Source organism: Eubalaena glacialis, chromosome X (genome assembly GCF_028564815.1).
Source record: "Eubalaena glacialis isolate mEubGla1 chromosome X, mEubGla1.1.hap2.+ XY, whole genome shotgun sequence".
Classification (NCBI taxonomy): Eukaryota; Metazoa; Chordata; class Mammalia; order Artiodactyla; family Balaenidae; genus Eubalaena; species Eubalaena glacialis.
The window spans coordinates 85,715,934-85,723,644 of NC_083736.1; positions in this window are offsets into that span (position 1 = coordinate 85,715,934).

Sequence of the window (7,711 nt, forward strand, 5' to 3'; positions counted from 1 at the left end):
TCCAGATGCATGTGAGTCCTGAAGGACTGATGATGTTTGAAAGTGAAGATATTGAAATATGATGACGTATATGTGTTGGTATTCTTGTTGCTATGGTTGATGAAGATTTTAGACCTGGGGAAAATAAAGAAACCTAGAATGACAAACTCATTCTGGTGCTTCCAGTAGATTTTAGAATGTTTTTTCCTCTAAAGCTTGCAAAGATAATGTGAGAATTTTTTCTTTTTTTTAGTTATTTCTACATTTTCCTCTCCACATTATTAGTTAAGATCTACACACACAAAAAGAAATAAATGAAAAAGAGATAAAAAAGAGAAACTGAAAGACTATTAAATAATGTCAGTAGTATGAATAGTTACTATCTATGTTAATGAAAATCAGAATACAAACCAACGTTAGATATTTGGGATTTTTTTTCCGATAGTGTGATTTATTGAGTTATATGGGTGGCTCTTAAATCCTCATGTAAAATCTGTGAAGTTTTGATACCTTTCCTAGAGATATAGGAATGAACAAATATGCTTTTATTGCCCTTTCTAACTCTGATTATACAGTCAGACTTAGATTGTGTTTAGAATATTAGATGACTGGGCACCCTCTTCTGTGTTTGTACCAGAGAGGCTTTGAATGGAAGCAGGCTCAAAATAGCCAAAGAGGCAAGGGGTGTGAGCCCAGTTATGCTCCCCTATGCATTCTCTTCCTAAGCTTCCACTGGGTCTGGACTTGGCAACCTGTAACTTCCAAGGTTTCAGATCCGATGAGATCTTTCTCATCACATTGCAAATTCTTTCTTTGAGTGGATGGACAGAGTTGTAGGTTGACAAAACTCACAGATGGCTTTTTTAATGTGCAAAAATTTAGTCCTGGAACTCCAAAAAGTCTTATTTTACCATCAACCAAAAATATTTCCCTTGAAAAAAGTAAGATTTGATTTAGTTGGAAATAAGAACTTATAACTGAATGACAAGGATGGTAATAATATGTTTAGTCAGACTGGTTGTTCTATTTTGTGGCCATGTTCAGTTACAAGTGATCATTAATTTACTAGTTATAATGTTAATATACCACATTTGTAAGTATGTATTCAAACACTGTGTATCTTATATGCTAAGTGCATACATATTTTTTCCTTGAACTTTATCTTCAAGTTTTAGCTAATACTGTGTCAGTGTATTAAAAACAAACTTACATATGGTACAAACAATGTAATAAATTTAGAGGGTACATTTTGTGTAGTCTCATCTAATTATTTAACATTTTATTTTTGGTAATGTAAACTTGGTTAGAAAAAAAACTGGTTGTTAAATGATTAGTGCTATTGTGTACTGGTGACAGTTATGAAGAGCCTCTGCCTTCTCAAACTAATATTTGTCACACATTTTCATTAAAGTGGAGAAAAATAGACTAAAAAAAAATCACAAATTCTGCAATCCTTAAAATGCAATCATGTCACAAGCAAAAAAAAAAAATCCTTTTCAGTCATGGGAAAATTAAGTTTTACCCACATGTATATTTCAATATTAGTTTTTTTGTTGTTTATATTAAGTCTGAATGTGCATATATCTCCTAATCCACATTTGTGAACATCTATTTGTTTAAGCTTTTCTCTTTTTATATTCTTCTGATGTATATTTTCCACTATAGTTATCATTTCCTGTCTTTCCTCTTTCACATTTATTCCAAACCAAATTTATGGTTATATATAGATGAACTTTTTCTCACAATTATTAGACTATTTTGCCTATTTCCAACTGGCACAATTGCCCTGGAAAACATGGGAGCAAGAGAAGCTGAACTATATTTGGACAGGAAACTTTTCACATTAACATGCCAATTACCACACCAGAGCAATTTTATGCAGAGTCCTTAAAATATTCATTCATAGTAGCTTTCTTACACTAACCATCCATATGCTTTCAGTAAACATGATTTTTAAAAGCAGTACAAGCTGACATCAGTAAAAGTAGTAAAATGAAAAGGCCACTCAGAAAAATGTGTGTGCACAAATGAAAAAAAGAAATGAAGGCAATTGTTTAGTGATTGTATGTGATACTTTTACAAATAAAATGTGTGAAATTTATGCTATCCCTGCTTAAAATACTTGGAATTTTATGAAATATGTATTTATGTTTGTATTTCGAGAAGATTCCTCCTCTGTGACATCATACAGCATCTGAAAGTGAACAGTATCCCAAAGCAGCTCTAGCCATGCTTTGGAAGTGAGACGGTTGGATATTGTATGGCCCAGGATGGCAGTATGTAGTCCAGTGGCAAATGTGTATTAATTGTTTGATATCAGATTCTGTATTGCATGCTTTCTTATTCATTAATATAGGTATTAATAAAGCTATGAAAAATGAAGATACATATTCATTGTGTGTGTTTATTAATTCAAAAGTCAAAGGTTTTATTTTATTTTAAATTGTTTTTAAAATCTATCTAGAGTAAAATACACCTTTTGGTGGAACATTTTGATGAGTTATCTTACTTTTTTGTTTGCTTAGTCCCTTCAATATAGTTCTTTGAAATGCACATCTTTTCACCCACTTTTCAAAGTTGGTAAGCAATATTGTAGTGTTTTAGAACATTTATTTTGCATCTTACAAGACAAACTTGAGATATTTATTTATTTCAGAATAGGCCTATTGTCTCATTTAATGTAAAAGCCACCTAAGGATTTCCCTTAGGTGAAGTAAGTGAAATAAGATTCTGGAGAATGTTGATAATATTTGTGGAAAAAAATAACTTCGCTCCTGGCTTCACTTTCACTTTGGCTAAATGGAGAGAATTCCAGTACTCTGAAACCTCTCAGGCTACACAGGATCAGTAAATACTCAATTGCACTTGGTATTTTTATCAGTCCTGAAGTTTGATTAAGAGTTATAGAGCACATAATCTAGTGCTTTTTGTCTTCTTTCTTTTCTCACCCATCTTTCTGTAATTGTGATATTAATTTACTCATTCTTACCAAAGGTTGGCTGATGAAGGAATCAAAAACAAAAATTTAAATCAAGCAAAAATTTAATTTCTGGCAAAAGGAGATTGGAGATTTAGAAGAAGTATAATATATGTGTAGGTTAATTTGTGTTATTTCTCAGCTTGACTCCAGCCATTTGGGAAAAAACACAAGCTGTAGTGAGTAATATGTAGATTAGGAATTACCAGGTTAGAGATAGACATTATCATAATAACCTTGCCAAGAACTCTAAAAACCTGAAAAAGTGAATATGGTGAATACACACTCTGTGAATGGGGGAAAAGTGCCCTACTGGAAAAGAATGTTGAAAATTTATAATATTTCAACAAGTGGAAAAATTAGTGAGCTAATATTTAGTTTGATTAAAACCATTATTGAACTTGCTGCTTTTATTGCCAGAACTGGTCACAGTGATTTATAAAATAAATTGTTAATGGTGTAATGGAAATGGCTTCAAACAAAGCAAAACAAAACAAAACACAACTGTGAAGCAGGCAAGTAGGTACAGTGTTTAATTTCTGTAAGTTGGGTTACAAACTCAATAGCCATTTCAAGTATCTGAGAATCTACAGCTGCATAAAAACAATAGAAATTTAACCTGTACACAGGCTTAATTCCTTTCTTGTCTATCAAAGTGTTCTAAAGTTAATTGGGGAAAACAAAAGTAAAAGACAAAAATAAAGAAAACCATAAATGGAAGCTTAATCCTGTCAACAACTTAAGTAACTCAGGGATCTATTCATTGTACATTTTCTTCATAAAAAGTTTTGAAGAGTTTTAGATTTACAGAAAAATTGCAAAGATGATACAGTTCCCAAATATTCATCTCCCAGTTTCTCATATTATTAACATGGCTAACATGGCATATTTGTTACAATTAATGTGCCAATATTGGTACATTATTATCAACTAAAGTCCATAGTTTATTCAGTTTTCCTGAATTTTCTGCTACTGTCCTTTTTCCATTCCAGGATCCCATCCAGAATTATACATTACATTAAGTAGTCATGTCTCTTTAGGCTCCTCTAGACTGCGACAATTTCCCTGACTTTCTTTGTTAATGATGACCTTGACAGTTTTGAATACTGGTGTGGTATTCTGTAGAATGTCCCTCAGTTGGTATTTCTCTGGTGTTTTTTTCTTGATTAGACTGGGGCTATATGTTTTTGGGTGGAAGACCATAGAGGCAAAGTGCCTGTTTCATCACATTTTATGAATTGTACATGATAGTACATTATTTAACTTATACAGTTAGTGTTTTGCATCATCTCACTTTCTGCTTAGGTTTCACTCTTCACCATTGAATCAGAGACCCACAATTTTTCAAGTGTTTGGTGCACGGAGGCTCAGGATATCCCGACAACATTCCTTCCATGTTCTTGAAGTCCATGGGACAATTTAGGATATGCTCTTTCCCAAATTACCACTTTTCACAAAGATTTCTATAGTAACATTTCATTTTAATTTTTCAGTGTCTAATGGGGAAATTTTAACTAAAGTATTAATAGAAAATAATAAGTAACTGTGTTCCCCTTCGCACAGTTACGAAATAGTAAATGAGTGCTGTGGTGATGTTCCACTAATGATGAAAATTTCAGGAATCATGTCTGTGATATTGTGATTTGTAATAAGAAATACATATATATTCATATCTGTCCCTGATTCCTGGCACAGAGATCCTAAAACCCTTGTAAATTCTTAAGTGATAAGAGCAGTAAGAACATCTTTTGTTTCAGTATTTGGTCTCTGACCCTGGTTCCTGACACAGAGCTCCTGAAACCCTTGTAATTTCCTGAGTGGTAAGATTGTCTTTTGTTCTAATGAGGCAACTCTGAGTGGGCTCCTGGATGAGAGCTGGTCATCTAAAAGACCAAGCCATGATTAGAAGCTTGAAATTTTCATCCTTGCCCTTGCCCCCATTCTCTTGAGAAGAGAAAAGGGTTGTAAATGGAGTTAATAATCAACCATGCCTATGTGACGAAGCCTCCATAGAAACTCAAACATGACCAGGTTGGTGAACATGTGGAGGTGCTGGGAGAGTGGTGTGCCTGGAAAGGGCATGGAAGCTCTGCACTCCTTCCCACATATCTTGCCCTATGCATCTCTTCCAATGGGATGTTCAGTGTATCCTTTATCATACCCTTTAATAAACTGGTAAAGGTAAGTAAACATGTCACTGAGTTCTGTGAGCTGCTCTAGCAAATTAATGGAACCTAAGGGAGGAATCTCCAATCTGTAGCTGGTCAGTGGGAAGTACAGGTAACACTCTGTGCTTACTACTGGTGTCTAAAGTTGGGGGTGGGGGTAGTCTTGTAGGACTGAAGATTTAACTTATAGAATCCTATGTTATCTGGATATCTAGTGTCAGAATTGAGTTGAATTGTAGCACACCCAGCTGGTGTTGCATGCAGAGAATTGCTTGGTGTGGAAAAAAACCTCCACACATTTTGTGACTAGAAGTATCAGAAGTGAACTATTCTGTGTGAGTAGTAAAGGAGATACATAAGAAAGAGAAACACAGAAGGAGATGGAAAACTGAGGTTTTACCTTTATAATGGCAAGTAGAAGACATTGAGCACCTAGACACACAGAGAACAAATACAATACAATAGGTAAATATCCCTGATTTCTTGGGTTGGGGACAAAAATTGCTGGATTCTAACTTGTTTTACTTGTCTTGGAGTTGTGAAGAAGTGTAGATAAATTGATTATTATTTAATAGATTGGTGCTTTGAAGCTCAAGTTTATGTACTAGGGGATATTCACTAGATATTGTCAAGGGAGAAATGTTATTGAAGATTTATCTAATGAGAGAAAACTGTTGGCCCTTTTCTTAAGTCTTTTTTAATTTTACACCTAAACCAATTGGCTCTTTGACACCATATATCTGGTAGTTACAAAAATTTATTACCAAACAATATACTCAATGTGGGAGAGGGAATTGATTTTTCATAAACTAAAGGAAAAAAGTTGTGGCTTTCAATTTAGAACGCTTCTATAAGAACAGTTCAAATTTATAGAGCAAATTACCCTGCGGTAGCCCAAGGTAAATTTTTTCCACTGCATTCTTTATTCATAGGAAGAGAAAAAAATCAATTACTAGATGACACATGTGAGTGCCTTTTAGGCACAAAGATGATAATGCTTGTCACTGTATATTTTTCTATGAAAGCATTCATGTGGTCAAATGCAATGAAACTAAGAGCCTAAGTCATACACTGCCCACTTCCAGTACTTAAAGTCATTGCCCTACATATTACAATTCAGTTATATGCCTAGAAGGGAGCATTTGTTTAAAGGGTCAGCCAACGACTCCCCAAATAGCTTTAGTTTTACTTAGTTGTGTCCAGTAAGTTGTCAAGAAAGATTGTCTTACACACAAGTCTGTTTCTCAACCAGGAATGACATTGAAAGAAGTTGAACTTTAAACATGAACTGTAAGGATACAAAGTACTTGTCTTACCAGCCATCCAATTGGAGGAAGTATCCAATCATCCTATTATTCTTGTCTGCAATGTGCTGCTGAGCAAGTGGAAAAATCCAGGAAATGGATTACTTAGAAAATCTTATTGTCTATGTCTCTGGATAAAATATTTCGCACTAGATTTTCCAACAAAATTGATTCTAGCAATTAGATTTGGTAGGTAACCAAGGCAGAGTACTGAGATTCTGTGATGGTTAATTTTATGTGCCAAATTGGGTAGGTCACAGTACCAGAGATTTGGTCAAACACTGGTCTAGATGTTGTTGTCAAGGTCTTTTTTACATGAGATTAACTTTTAAATAAGAAAACTTTGTTAAAACAGATTATCCTCCACAATGTGTGGTGGGTCTCATACAAACAGTTGAAGGCCTTAAGAAACAAACTCCTATCCTCCCTCTGTAGAAGAGGGAATTCTGTCAGCAGACCACGTTCAGGTTTGAGCTATAACATCATTGCTTCCCTAGGTCTCCAGCCTGCCAGGTACCTTCAGATTGTGGACTTGCCAGCTTCCACAATTGTGTGAGCTAATTCTTTAAAATCAACCTCTCTGCCTCTATCTCTGCCAATCTCTGTCTGTCTTTGTCTCTGTCTGTCTGTCTGCCTCTGTCTCTGTCTCTCTCTCTCTCTTTGTCTCTGTTTCTCTCTATATATCTATCTATCTATATATCTATAGGTACTGTTTTTATTCTGGAGAACCCTGATTAATACATGTTTTAATTTTAAACATGTCTTAACTAAGATCTGTCATACAAGATCAGGCCTGATGAAGTGCTGTTCCATTCAGTATTCGGGTTCTGAGAGAACTATATTCTTTCGACATGTAGGTGGGCTTAGCTAGAATTCTATCTGCCTCCAGTAATTGTTTAGCAGTTAAATTCTAAAATCATACAAATCTAGGCCCAAATCCCAGTTTTTCCACTTGAAAGCTAGATTACCATGGGACAATATTTAAGCCTCATTTTTCTTTCTTGTAAACTGAGGTTAATATAGGTATATTGTAAGCAATCATGGCAATATGTGACTTATGAACTTTGGCTGGAGAAGGGAACAACTAAAAGGACAAAGAAAAAAGTGAAAAATTTTTCCTCTGGAGTGACACCTATATATAATTCACCTTATTAGATTATTACCTCTTTCCATTCAATGGGGAAGTGAAATAAAGAAAAATGAACTAATCAACCCTCCTCTGTCCTTAGAGAAGGTACCTCAGCCCTGAGACACTTGAAATCTAACCACCTGATGAAGTTAAG